Genomic DNA, 15,234 nt, shown 5'->3' with positions numbered 1-15,234 from the left:
ATTTTTGTTTAAACAACACAACAGACTTTTATCTTCACTCACCAGCCTCACTGTTGAGTCCACTATGCAGGTGCAGTAAACATCCATATTTCCATTAGCTTCTGTAATCCACTTTCAGTGCAGATCTTGTTGCATAGATCTGTGGCCCTGATTCAGAGCCGGACGCTCTGACAGAGGGCTCGCTCTGAATCAGGGCCAGCCCTCTTACTTTTTGGAGCGGCCTCCTAGCCGCTCGCATAGCTGTGGGTTACCACCCACAGCTATAGCGAGCGGCCAAAATGATGGTCGCGATGGTCAAGACCATCATGACCATCGGGCTTGCGACGAGACCCTAAGGTAGAGTCTCATCTGCCGCAAGCCCTGGAGTGCTTTTGGCTCTATCAGAGCCAAAAGCACTCCCACTGACATCACTCGTGATGTCAGTGGGGCCGGCCCCAGACGGTAGGCGTTCCCATGGGAACGCCTCCATCTGGGCAGCCACGCCCCCAGCATGCCCACCAAAGGGGGCGTGCTGTCAATCACCATCGACAGCATGCCCCCTTTGGTGCGAGACCCATAACGACAGCTTGGCCGTCGTTATTCGGGTCTCGCGCATGCGCACAACAGAGACGCCTCCGTCATGCACATGCGCACTTGGGCAACATTGACCCACTTGCAAGCGCTCAGCGCTCACGAGCGGGTCTGAATCAGGCCCAGTGTGTGTAGAATCTTTATGCCCGCATTCTCCGCCAAATGTGACAACTTGGGGTAGTTAGCTTGGTAAACAGTTGTCAGTGGTGCAGTGATTAGGTGCAGAATCAGACTCCACACGTGGCATTTCAGTAAAATTAATGAATGTGGTGCTTTACTTCTAGCATAACCAGGAAACAAAAAGAAAATAATGAACGCCTAGCTATTTCTTAGGGCACTGACTCACTTCTTCGCCCCTAACTAACCTTGGGCAGCTAGTCTGCAAACATAGTTCAAAGTCTCTCTCTGCCTCCTGCAGAGTAACACTGGGATAATTAGCTTGGCCTCTGGCTTTCAATTGTCCGCTGTGCTGACACAGGCTCCGGCCTGGTCTTTAGCTGCCACAGCCTCACAGTCGGGCCTGCTTCCTTACAGTTAAGAGGCTCAGCAACAGAGTTTGATGGCCGTCCCTGTATCTCACAGGTCTAGGCTTAGGCCTCCTGGCCCCCAATGGCTTCCTGGCACAATGAGCTCTGTCTGACTGTTCTGGCTCAGTCCTCCCTGGACTGAATCCACTGGGCAGCCCTTACACAATCTCACAGAATGCTTTTGTATTCTGTGTGGGCGGATCTCTCTATATATATATGGATCCCTGATAAGAAAAAAAATGTGTAAAAGACTTCAAACACGTGTCTGGTTGGGGGGCGTGGCCTGGACGGGCATAGAGTAGGGCGCTAATCCTGGTGCTCTCTGGCCCATACATCCTGTATACCCTATCCTGTGGCCTCCCAAGGACTACATTTGCAGTACCTGATGTCTGATCACCTCCTGCTGCCCTGGGTGTGAATCCGACGGGTTCCTGTGACAGTCTGTTGCTCCCTGCCGCCCTGCTCTGTAGCCGGGCCTCTGTCTCCTGTGACTTCCGGGTGCCATCTTGGTGTTCACCTGCCGGCTAGTGGTTAGTGTACCCAGATTTTATACTGACAGGGTATTTGTGTAAGATTTCCTGTGTTTTTTTTTTTTTATGTCTTTTATATTTTTTACTATCCTCCAGCTCCGAGGACCCGAATGGCACCTTCGGGTATTTGGAATGCTCTCCATCTTCTATTATTTGCGGTATCCTGTTCTGGATATTATGTCTAGAAATTGTACTCTGCCTTAAATGTCTATGTATGCCACATTTCTTTCCCTGTTTGCCACATTTAATGTCATTGCTTTTTTTTTAGTTGGGTGTGTATTAAAAAAATGTAAGAAAAATTACTCAATTAAAAAAAAAAAACATGTGTCTGGATATTGGGGGTCATTCAGACCCACTCGCGAGCGGCAGTATGCTCGCAAGTGGGTCGATGGTCCCCACTGCGCATGGCACGACGGAGGGAGCTCCGTCGTGCGCATGCGCGAGACCCGGCGAGCGAAGGACTTTCCATCGTTTCGGGTCTCGCACCAAAGGGGGCGTGCTGTCGATGTTGATTGACAGCACGCCCCCTTTGGTGGGCGTTCCGGGGGCGTGCCTGCCTATGGGAACGCCTACCGTCTGAAGCCGGCTCCACTGACATCACTAGTGATATCAGTGGGAGTGATTTTGCCAAAATCACTCCTGGCCTTGCGGTTGAGAAACCCGACCACAGGGTTTCACTCGCAAGTCCGATGGTCGCGATGGTCAAGACCATCGCGACCATCTTGTTGGACGCTCGTATATGCTGTGGGTGGTGACCCACAGCTATACGAGCGTCCAGGAGGACGCTCCATTTTAATGGAGGTGGGCCCTGATTCAGAGCGAGCGCTCTGGTCAGAGCGTCCGGCTCTGAATCAGGGCCATTGTTCCAAGAACCTAACCTGCAGGTTGGTGTTGTTTTAATAGTCATTGTCCAGAGGATTCTTAAAGGTGCTTAAACAGGTGGTTTCTCCCGATGGTATTACCAGCTTGGCAGCTGAAAAGCTTAGTGCAGTGTTCTGAGGGAAATCCTATAATCCAGAATGGTGTTTGGCAGAATCCAACTCAAAGGACAGGAGACATATGTTCCACAATGAACCCAGTAGAAACGTGCAATGAAACAATCAGGATCAGCATATGGAGTCCGCCTACTGCTTTTCTTTGTATCAAACAGCTTCGTCAGAGGCTTTGTGATCCTATCGTCACTGGGTCCGTTCTTATATACCTTATTCATTGGTCTTAATCAATTCCAGCTGTTTAGTCTGGACTTAATTGGTGATCACATTGTGTTTACAAAATTATTTGTGTAAATAAAAATATATCTGCCTGGTGTTTTGTTTAAACAGTGGATCGACAATTGTATACAAATGAAAATAAGAGAAAATTATAAGTTTACTCACAGCTCCGTGGACGCTACACACCGGAAATAATGCCATATACCTGGTGTGTCTCTTACTGCTTAGGTTGCTAGTATCTAATAGTGTGGAGGTGGTCCACCTATTGGAGGACAGTACCTTGGGTAACGTATTATGTCACATGTGGTGTAACGTATGTTGGGGAGATCTATGTGTCTCCCAGTGGTTGCTAAGCAACTTGCCTGTGATGTATTGGGTCACTTGGACGCAGCATGAATGAAGCTCTGTTTGTTGCTAGGTGACCACTCTCCGTAATTGTTAGACATAGTGTCTAAGCTGGTTGTTTGTATCAACTTTGAGAGGTAATATAATATTCATAAGTTACCATCATTCAATGTACTACGGTGGCTGTGAGAAACCTATAAACATTTGTAAATATATAATAATATAATCTTAGTCTATCACGTTTTGTTCATGTGTATATCATGAAGAGTATGGTGGAGAGAATGGGGAACATTATCATCTGGGACGGAAGAGAGGGGGCAATTTCATTAGAATACCTTTTAAGTCACACATTCCTAGATTCTAACACGTATGTTTTTTAAAATTTGTATCAATACAATATGATTAAAACATTTCTCATTCATACAGAGTGATGATGATCGTGTAATACAAAGAGTTACAAGAAATATCTAATAGCTGGTTCCTTTACTTCTATATCACTATTTCTCAAAAAACAGTCACTCATTTGAATTCATGTTTTTATATGTGAAATATAAATTTGTATAAAAAGAATGTATACATAGGTTTGACTGGGATAATCAAAGTCTGTATCTAGAATAGGATTTAACCAATTGGTATTTAGTTCTTTATAGTTATAAACAAAATTCTCAATAAAAATAAATGTAAAAATTAAAATAGATATAAATAGACTGATAACAACATCTCTGCCCACAAGAACTACACTAGATGTATAAATTAAATACCATCTATCCAGATGGTCTAAATGAGGCAGTTGAGCTCAATTCCATTAGGTAGAATATATGGGGTGATACACCTTAGTGGATTTTAGGGGCTGACCGGCCCCATCATCTACTTTCAGTTATCCCCTTTTCCTCCCTTCCTCCTTTCCCTTCCCTCTCCATTCCTCCTTTGCATCAATTTTTTTGGGACAACAAAAATACATAAAGAGGAGTCTCTTACCATCTACCAGAATACTGACTGTTCAATACTCCCATTGCGTTTATGTACAGAATTTCCTCCTTTTTCCCACTCCCTACCCTTTTTATTCATTTTTATTCTATATTTATATTTATTTAAAATTTTACATTCCTTTGTTTTGAGAATTTTGTTTATAACTGTAAAGAACTAAATACCAATTGGTTAAATCCTATTCTAGATACAGACTCTGATTATCCCAGTCAAACCTGTGTATATATTCTTTTTATACAAATTTATATTTGACATATAAAAACATGTATTCAAATGAGTGACTGTTTTTTGAGAAATAGTGATATAGAAGTAAAGGAACCAACTATTAGATATTTCTTGTAACTCTTTATGTATTACACGTTCATCATCACTCTGTATGAATGAGAAATGTTTTAATCATATTGTATTGATACAAATTTTAAAAAACATACATGTTAGAAGCTAGTAATGTGTGACTTAAAAGGTATTCTAATTAAATTGTCCCCTCTCTTTCATCCCAGATGATAATGTTCCCCATTCTCTCCACCATACTCTTCATGATATACACAAGAACAAAATGTGATACAATTAGATTAAATTATTATTATATATTTTATATTTACAAATGTTTATAGGTTTCTCACAGCCACTGTGCGTGGTACATTGAATGATGGCAACTTATGAATATTATGTTACCTCTCAAAGTTGATACAAACAACCAGCTTAGACACTATGTCTTACAATTACGGATAGTGGTCACTTAGCAACAAACAGAGCTTCATTCATGCTACATCCACTTGACCCGATACGTCACAGACAAGTTGCCTAGCAACCACCGGGAGACACATAGATCTCCCCTACACATACGTTACACCACATGTGACATAATACGTCACCCGAGGAACTGTCCTCCGATAGGTGGACCTCCTCCACACTATTAGATACTAGCAACCTAAGCAATAAGAGACACACCAGGTATATGGCATTATTTCCGGTGTGTAGCGTCCACGGGGCTGTGAGTAAACTTATCATTTTCTCTTATTTTTAATTGCATACAATGGTCGATCCACTGTTTAAACAAAACACCAGGTAGATATATTTTTATTTACACAAATCATTTTGTAAACGCAATGTGACCACCAATTACTGTAAGTCTACACTAAACAGCTGGAATTGATTAAGACCAATGAATAAGGTATATAAGAATGGACCCAGTGAGGATAGGGTCATTAAGCCTCTGACGAAGCTGTTTGATACAGAGAAATGAGTTAGACGGACTCCATATGCTGATCCTGATTGATTCATTACACGTTTCTACTGGGATCATTGTTGAACATATGCCTCCTGTCCTTTGAGTTGGATTCTGCCAAACACCATTCTGGATTATAGGATTTCCCTCAGAACACTGCACTAAGCTGCTCAGCTGCCAAGCTGTTAATACCATCAGGAGAAACCACCTGTTTAAGCACCTTTAAGAATCCTCTGGACATGGACTATTAAAACAACACCAACCTGCAGGTTAGGTTCTTGGAACAATGGGCCTGATTCAGACCCGCTCGCAAGCTCTATGCACTCACAAGTGGGTCGATGGTGGCCCAGTGCGCACGCGCGAGCCCCGGAGCAAGCGCAAAAAGCACTCGCTCCGGCGAGAGCATCCAAAAGGGGCAGCTGTAGATGTTGATTGACAGCTGCCCCGTTTGGAAGGCGGAGAAGGGGGGTGGCTGAACAAACGGCGTTCCTGCAGGAACACCTCCGTTTGTGGGCGGCCCTACTGACATCTAATAGTGCAGGAAGTCCACTGGGGCTTGCGGCAACGAGACCCTACCACAAGGGTCTCGTCGCAAGCCCGATGGTCGCGATGGTCTTGACCATCGCGACCATCATCATGGCCGCCCACAGCTATGTGAGCGGCCAAGAGGCCGCATCCAAAAAAAAAAAACATGCCCTGATTCAGAGCGAGCGCTCGCTTTTTGCGAGCGGCTCTGAATCGGCCCAATATCCAGACACGTGTTTGAAGTTTTTTACAAATTTTTTTTCTTATCAGGTATCCATATATATATATATTTTTTTTTACCATAAATTTTCTTGTTTATCCTCACATCGATTTTTATCTCATCTTTTTATTTACTATATTTATCAAATGTGAATTCTATACACTATTGATTATTCATGTACCTTATAGACAGTATTTATTTGTATTCATTATTGTTGCACCAGATGTAACTGCTTTTTTGAAAAATTCTTTATGCAATAAATTATTTTAGTTAATATTAATCTGCCTTGTGACAGGTCCCTATCCAGTACATAAAGGGTCTGATTCAGAGCCGGACGCTATTTGCGCTCGCTCGTTCAGAAAAAGGGGCTGGCTATTTAAATTAACTGTTCGCTCTTTGCGGTCTGTTGACGCCTCTAGGTCTGAACGAGCGAACAAAACATGCGGACGTTTTTTTGTACAAGACGCCCCCTGGCCGCTCGCATCATACGTCATGTCCGCTATTTATTAGATTAATCGAGTACATCGAACAGCGTCTGAACTGCTCGCTATTCTTGTGGTTGGTTTTTCCTACCACAATCTTGCGAGCAGTTCTGGCTAAAAGACACCCAAGTGACGTGGTCGATGATGCTGCTTTGTTAATTATGCACACCCTTAAAACGCCCGTTTTGACCTTTAGGCACGCCTGCGTTCGGATCTCCACTCCCCGTTTTCAAGCACCTTCCCCTGTTACCACCCACAAACGCCTCATCCTGTCACTCAAATTAGCAGGCATTCGCTATATTGCGAGCACACGATTTCTGACCGCACTGACTGGTTCGCGCATGCGTACTAATACCCATACGCATGCGCAGATGTGCGAACATCGCTCGGAACGAACGAGCGGCCGCTTACGAGCGGCTCTGAATGAGACCCAAAGTCAGTTTGCATTGTCCACTTACCCATATGCACACATTATTAATCCATTAGTTGCGCTATCACCCCTTTCTTTTTCTGACTTCTCCCGCATTCCTGCCCTCTTCCTAGTAAAGTGGGCAGAATTTTCACGGCGATCGGGGGTCCTCGAGTAGGGGGCGTGGCTTAATGACACAATTCTATAAGAATCATGTCATTTGGCCCCACTCCTATTTAAATATGTGCTATTCACGATAATTTCCCTTGAAGGAAATGACGCAAACCGTCAGGCCCTGTCCTCATTGCAGCCCACCTGCTTCTCCCCAGGAGGAAAAATTAAAAAGTAGTCAAGTATTGCCCATAAGGAGTATGATGTAGTCATGGGAAGACGCAGGAAATATGGGCAGATTATCAATAATGCACACACTGCTCGATTTTGGGAGACGCAGAGATTTTCTGTCTTGGCCGACTGATCAGGTAAGCAAGGAATGCGTTTGTGGAAATTGTTCAACAGTTTTATGGGCAAAATGCCAACACGTTATTCAATAAATCAGGCCGATCACTTGATTATTGGCAAATCTGCCCAATAATTGTAAAGTGTGTACCTAGCTTTAGGAGGGTGCTGAGAGCCAATGAACTGCCCTGTACTGCAGCTGTTAATGATGCCTCTATGGCTCTACCCAGTGCTGCTGTTAATTATGCCTCTATGGCTCTGCTCTGTGATGATAATGATGCCACTATAGCTCTGCCATGTGCTGCTATTGATACCTCTATGGCCCTGCCATGTGGTGCTGCTGACGCCTCCATGGTACCTGGCCAGACAGGGGACACAGCACAGGTGGATGACTGCATGAACCAGCAGGGACACTTAGTTCTCCGATGTCACCTACCTCTTGGGATATGTTGACTCTCAATATATTAAAAGATATTCACCATGATCGAATACAAGAAAAGCAGTTGCAATTGCATAGTAATTTTGTAATGATTTTACCCTAAGTTGTTGAGTATTGTGTTATTCAATTCTTTCCTTCCAGGTGATCTAAAAGCAAACACCATCCACAAGGACTCCCAGAGATAAATTGCAGGACTATTAGTGTAAGATGGCGATAACAAGGCACTACTCATGCATGTGGTGAGATAGGCAGAGCACTTTACAAGGGATGTGTCAGTGTCAGCATTCAGGACCACTGATAGGTGAGCTGCAGACAGCATATTGCACACAAGAACCAAGCTCTTCTTAGTGATCTAAGGCCCTGATTCTGATACGGGTGCTATAGCACAGCCGCTTCATCCAAACTGTGATAAAATGTGTAAAAGCAGCAGAAGATGTCTGCATCCGAAGATCCAGAATCTGTTCATTTACATGAACATTGGTCATCTCAGTAACCCTCAGGTTACTTGGGGATGACCAGTGTTTTCACACTGCCAGACCAGTGAACCTGTTCTCAGCATGCCTAAAAAAGGGCTAAATTGCCCCCATATTTGTACAATGCTTCCCGTCATCATTCGCTCCTGGCCCCAAATGGCTGCAGACTGCCCCCTAATGTCCAACGAAGCAGGAACCGATATGCACATGCGCAGTACAGGCTCTGCGCATGCATAGTACAACAAATATCATAGATGTATGTAAACCATTGGGTTAGCTTACATCTCTCAATGAGGCCCTAAGTCGTCCAGACTAGAAGAGTTTACATCCATCTCATATGTTGCTGGTAATCCAGGAATCAACTGTCAGGTTCCCTCTGAGATTCAGACTCCCCATGAGCCATCGGTGAGACCCCAGCAGGCGACCTCACAGGTGAAGGCATACAGTGGAGACTATTGGCTGGAGGAAGCTACAGCCAGGACATGACCCGTCCGCATCTCTTACGAGCAGGGGCTGGCTGGCAACTTTCAGCCTGGGGGGCAAACCAAAGCAAGTGGCCCGGCTTTTCTACTGGCAAATGCAATTTAAAAAATGGGCGTGACAATAATGTTGGGAGTGTGCACCACGGCCTGATGACAAATTAAACTACTACATGCCTGATTTTTGATCCTATGTGGTACACATAATAATTCCTTTTTTTTTCAATGACATTGAATATATAAAGGTGCGTACACACTGGGCGATAAATTGGTCGACTGAACGATAACGATATCGTTATCGTTCAGTCGTCCACTTTATCGTCCATTTTTAACCCCAAAAAGATGAAAGATGATGATGACGTGCGTTCCTGCGGGTCGTTCGTCATCATCGTTCATCGGGCTGACATGCAGGCCAACCTGACGACCTCGTCAGGTTGCTGCATGTCGGGGAATGGGGGAGAGAGCCCGGCGCTGAACGATATCGTTAATGATATCGTTCAGCGGCTGTGCTCCATGTCATGAACGACATTGAGCACAGCCTGCCGGGGACACACTACACGATATCGCTCAGGGAGCATATCGTATAGTGTGTACCCACCATTACACTATAAAGCTGGCCACACACTAGACCAACTTACATCCAACCAGCCAACTAGTTGATTGGTTGGAATGAAAATCTGGTAAGGAATGAAAGCAAATGACAATCAGCAATTTGCTCCCAAACGCCGGAAAATGGACAGAAACTGTTGTTTGAACAAATTGTTTAGATCAAACATTTAACAAACTTCTCTAACGACCATTTTCATCTGTTTTCTGGCATTTAGGAGCACATTGCTGATCATCATTTACTCCCATTCCTTACCAGATTTTCATTCCAACCAATCAACTAGTTGGCTGGTTGGATGAAAGTTAGTCTAGTGTGTGGCCAGCTTAAGGCGCTTGTTTTCGACCTCTTGTCTATATATATATATATATATATATATATATAATTTTTATTATTTTTTTTTATTACAGTGCTTGAAGTGTGCCGGTATGAAATGGTATGTCACGCCATCACTTCACTTCGGCACCCGCCCGGCACTGGGACTGTCACTGTCCCAGCGCCAGTCAACAAGCGGCTGCTCTCTGCTCGTTTAAATTTGATTTCGGCCGCGAATCAATCATGGCTCGTGGAGCAGCAGCCAATCAAGGGAGGCCGGCGCTGGGACTATCATTGTCTCTGCACCGGTCACCAAGCAGCTGCAAGTCTAAATTTGGCTCCGGCCGCCAGCCAATCACGTTTAGCAGACCAGCAGCCAATCAGGAGCGGTCACGTGGCCGCCCGTTGATTGGCTGCTGGTCCGCGAGCCGTCATTTGCTCACAGCCGGAACTGAATTCAAAATGCCAGTGCCACCTAGGACAAAGATTGGTGAAGGGTCCAGGGAAGAGAGCGCTGACACTAGAGCAGAGCAGGGTGACGTGGGCGGTGTGAAGTATGCTATGAGCTATGGTGTGTGCTGTGCTGTGCTGTGACTGTGAGGGAAGGTGTGCTGTGGGTAGGAGGAAGTGGGGGTATGGAAGTATCCGGGGGCTCAGGATTTGGGCCTTCCTAAGTAAAGCCCCCCTGATATTTCCATACCCCCACTTCAAGATTCCACTTCAACTATATATATGTATGTACATCATGCTTGCCGACTATCTGGCTGCCCCTTCCGGGAGGGAGCAGCCAGATCGGTTTGACTGGGGGGGCGTAGCCAGCAAATGGGGGCGGGGCCGGCCAGACTACAAGAGTTTGCGGGCGGAGCCACGCGATCGCGTCGTTTTGGCCCCGCTACACTGCCGATATTACAGGCAGTGTGAAGCAGGGGGCGGGGCCAAAATGACGCGATTAGGCGTGAATCGCGTCACAGGCCCCCTGCTGCCGGGGAGCTTCTTGTAATTGCGGTGGGGGGCAGGAGGGGTCGGCAGCTGCCGGGAGACTTGCCTGCCTTCCCGGCAGGTCAGGAGCGGCACCCAATTTTCGGGAGGCTCCCGACCAAATCGGGAGGGTAGGCAAGTACGATGTACATACACGCTCTCACACACACAGACACACACATACAGGCACACTTAGTCAGCACACACATTTTAAATAACAAAGCAACGCAAACTTTATGCCACTGTGACACACTAATATAAATTATATATATATATGTGTATATATATATATATATATATATATATGAGGGAGAGAGATATATATAGATATATCTAGTTTATATATATATATATGCCCCACTTCCACTTACCTGGTATGGGTGAAGACAGGAGGCAGGCACTCCCATACTCTGCCCTCTCTCCTCCACGGGTGCCATTCAACTCCTTTTAGGCTCTTCCCAACTCCCCCGATAAGCCACGCCCCTTCTCACATTCTCCAGCCTCTTGGAATTCTGGCTAGGGAAACCTGGCTCTCCATTGGTCGACAGCGGCCATTTTTTTGTAGCCTGATATGGGGGCAGCCATTTTCTTTTAGCCCATGTTATTTTAATCGGATCGGATCTCTCCTCTGGACAGCAGCACGGCCACGGGAGCAGGAGCATCGCATCCTGCCACAGCCTGGCAGCCCTGGAACATGAGAATTGTATCGGCCCGGGGGGCAGATGGCACCCTGCCCCCCGGCCCAGCCCGCCACTGCTTCCGAGCTCCAGTGACCAGTGTCGGACTGGGACATAACGGGCCCACCAGAGAATGCAGTGGTAGGGGCCCAATCTTGAGGGGTGTGGTCAGCCAACACAGACTGCAGGGCCCTTTATAAAGATGGGGGAGGGTGTGCCAAGACCAAACACTTTGATTTGCAGGTGGGCTAATCTTGGTGTAGTTTCCATAGAAACAAGTTCATCCATGATCCTGCTACTCCAAGTTACTGACCCCTAGAGGAGGGGTAGGGGTCCTCAGGTAGTGGGGATTTCCTCTGTACACATGTGGGCCAGTCCGATCCTGCCAGTGACCCATTCAGGCAGAGTAAGTGCTGTGTTTGCAGCCACCAGAGGGTGGTTTGTCTGTACAAAGCTATCACAAAGCCACATAAACTATAAAGCACTCACTCACTCACTGAGGCCAGCATGACTTCTATAGGTTACTGCAATCCAACTGACTCTCCCTAAAGCAGGCTGCCTGCTGTCCCTGAGTTGTGCTTTTTTATGTGCTTTCGTGCTCAAGCTCATTCACCCCTGTGGCGGGAGTGGCTTTGGGTACAGGAGGTGACCAACCTCAGTGATAGTATGTATCTAATTTATAGTATACTCAGCGCTAATCGTTACATATGTGTGAGACTAAGAATGCGTATCTTAATACAGACCCTATGTGTTTACTGCCCAATATTCATTGATGTGCTTGTTGGCTTCCAAATTGCTGCTGTCAGTATATTGGTATTAGTATATTTATGAAAACAGAAGGCACTACACCTGGTATGTAAAAAATTGTGATTTTGTTTAATGTTACGAAAAAACCTGTTGGGTACGGTTGTGTTTTCAAAATTAATTAGATTACACCAATGGTATAATGATAATCAATCTCAAATGTAGTTGTTTTTAATTAATTGGTATAAATACTCATATATGCATGCAGAGCCAGCAATGTACTTTCTGAGCCTATATCACCACAAACACAGGACAAACAGGAGGACAAATGGCTATACAGAGGGTATGTGTGCTGGGTATGTGTGGTTTATGCAGACTGCTGTGTACGGTGAGGGAACAGGATAGGTCAGAGGGGAGCTGGGGGGTTAATGGTCGAGGTACATTATGAGTATTGTACCCCTGTGGGAATAGTTAGTGGTTGATGTTACATAGTTTCAATGTCTGTATTGATCCTAGATATCAGTGTTGGTCTTATCTCCTGTTATTGCGAGTGATGTAAGGCTGCCGGCTTAGTGATAAAGGAGCTTGGCATATACAGGAGCTTTGTATATGTGAAGTCCCTGGGTGTTAGCCCTCTTAAACAAGTGTTCCTGGAGGTCAGGACTTATCACGTCCTTGCTGGGTGGGCTGTAGTATTCATGTACTGGAGTGTGCGGAGTCCTCTGGCTCGTGGCTTGCTCGTGGCTGCCGGTCCTTCCAACGCCTCCATGTTCCAGCTTGTGTAGGGTTTCCTTGTTCTTTCCAAAGTCTACTTCAAAGCAATGCAGCAATTGTTGAGATGCATGGGGTGTATGCCCAATGCATTTCGGCCCGATTCAGCCTTTTTCAAGGGTTATGTTCTTTTGTTTAACAGTCTCTTACTTATACTTCCTGGATTGGGTGAATTAATTTTTTCATTGGTTCTCTCCCCTTCAGGTGGTTTGTTAATGATAGACATGTTTGAATCATAGGGTGTTGATCAGTGAAGTAGAGCAATTAGGGTAAAACAATAGAACAACATAAACCTTGTGATGCGACTAAAAGTTAATTTGTTCATCTGGGGGGAATGTATTTGTCCATCCTGTGAGTGTATTGGTTAATTTTTGCATTCTTCTGTACTAAAAAAGGAATACTGCCATATATGAATGGAATATTAAATAGAACAATCTATTTGGTATTGTAATGTTGCTTTCATATCCTTATGAACTTTGGATTTACTGAATATACCTACCTTAAATCTATGCGCCTATCTGACTAGTGTTTATTGTAGTGATCACTCACTACACTACCCCTACTAGTTATGACTGTATCTTGTTAAAGTGTAGGTCCTATATATAGGTATGGGTATCAGGGTGGGTGTCAAATCTGTCTTGGCCGATGTTACAGGTACATAGTGTTTTTTTGTTCGTTTTACGTTGAGTAATGATTGTCGTTTGTTGGGCGTTTTCTGGTTTTATATGATTGTGTACCAATTGTTTCTTAATGTCAGGGGCTTTCTTAAATGCTACTGAAGGTTTGGATGCTGGGATTGTTTCAAATGTATCACCCTTCGGTAGTATATTCAAGTTTTTTTTTAGTATTTTCTTGATGTTGTGAGATTCTGTGTTGTATTCCATTATGAAATATACTGATTTATTTTTAACGTTTATTGTTTTTTGTTGTTGTAGTGTAGAAGTGTTTCTCTTTCCTTATTTAGAACTTCGTAATACGCTGTCTCTATTATTTCTTACTTGTATTTCTTTTCCAGTAGTTGATTTCAGAGATCTTCTAATTGTTTCTAAAAATGATCTACAGTAGTACAATTTCTTCTTATGTGTATGTGAACTGAAACCATTGGTATGTTGTTTAGCCATTGCGGATGGTGCCCACTATTTGTCAAAATGAAACTGTTCACTTCCACTTGTTTATAGTGTGTCTTTGTTTGTATCTTCCCTTCTTGTATGTGAACATAAAGATCCAAGAACTGTACCATTGTCTGTATTGAGTGATGAAGCTTAGATTTCCCTTGTTGTTGTTTATTTGAGTAATTAAATCTTTCAGAGATTGTTCCATCCCTTTTCAGATAAATAGAATGTCATCTATATACCATATAACAGAGGACCAAGTTTGCCCCAAAGTCATTGTTGTTCTAAATCTATTCGTTCTCCCAGTTGCTCATAAAGAGATTGGCGTAACTTGGGGCAAACATTGTCCCCATTGATGTACCACCTTGTTGTAGGTAGAAGGTGCCCTCAAACCATACATAGTTGTGTTGGAGAATGCATTTTATGGTTTGTAGGAGAAATTCTTTGTCCAGATTCCATGTTTTTATCCTGTTTAAGAAGTACTTTATACTGCGTTAGACCCTGTTCCTGATTGATCAAGGTATACAGATACATTACGTCACATGTTGCTAACCATCTATTCTCATTCCAAGTGATTGTACTGAGTGCTTGTATTGTTTGTGTCGTATCTTTTAGATTGGATGGTTGTTGGGAAACGTATTAGCAGTGATGGAGTCTATACCTGAAATTATTGGGCGGCCTGGTTGATTTATTTTGCTTTTATGCATCTTTGGTGGGTGTTAAAAGACTTACAATTTTTCCATTATGACAACCCCCCCCCCCTTTATCTGCAGGTTTTCTGATAATGTCCTTGTTATGTTGCAATTCTCTCAAAGCTCTTGTTTCTTGTCTGTTAATATTGGATTTTGTCTGGTTCTTCTGTATTTTAAGTTGTTGTATATCATTTATAACCATTTTGTCGAACATAGTGAAGAATTCACCTTTATGTGTTGTGGATAAAAACTTGATTTGGGTGGTAAGTTGCAATGTATATACCTGCTTGGTCCTTCCTTTTCATATTTAATTTGAAAATACCACATATTGGGTAGAGTGAACAAAGATAAGGTACTTCCAAACAATTACAATTTACAGAACAGTGTGATGTGAAAACTTTGTTATAATTGACAATTGTTTTTTATGATTTGTAACTTCTACATTGGTGTAATGAAAAAT

At 44.0% G+C, this 15,234-nt stretch overlaps 1 protein-coding gene across 1 annotated transcript in view; it reads left to right on the top strand.

Annotated features, from left to right (window-relative positions):
- LOC148508762 (adhesion G protein-coupled receptor L3-like) overlaps window positions 1-15,234 on the top strand; it is a 568,558-nt gene that overhangs the window by 497,389 nt on the left and 55,935 nt on the right. The window lies entirely within an intron of this gene.

This window comes from Taudactylus pleione, unplaced genomic scaffold, assembly GCF_031769625.1.
Source record: "Taudactylus pleione unplaced genomic scaffold, aTauple2 ptg000347l, whole genome shotgun sequence".
In the NCBI taxonomy this organism is placed as follows: Eukaryota; Metazoa; Chordata; class Amphibia; order Anura; family Myobatrachidae; genus Taudactylus; species Taudactylus pleione.
The sequence above is the reverse complement of the archived record's forward strand: the minus strand, read 5'-3'. Positions and strand labels throughout refer to the sequence as shown.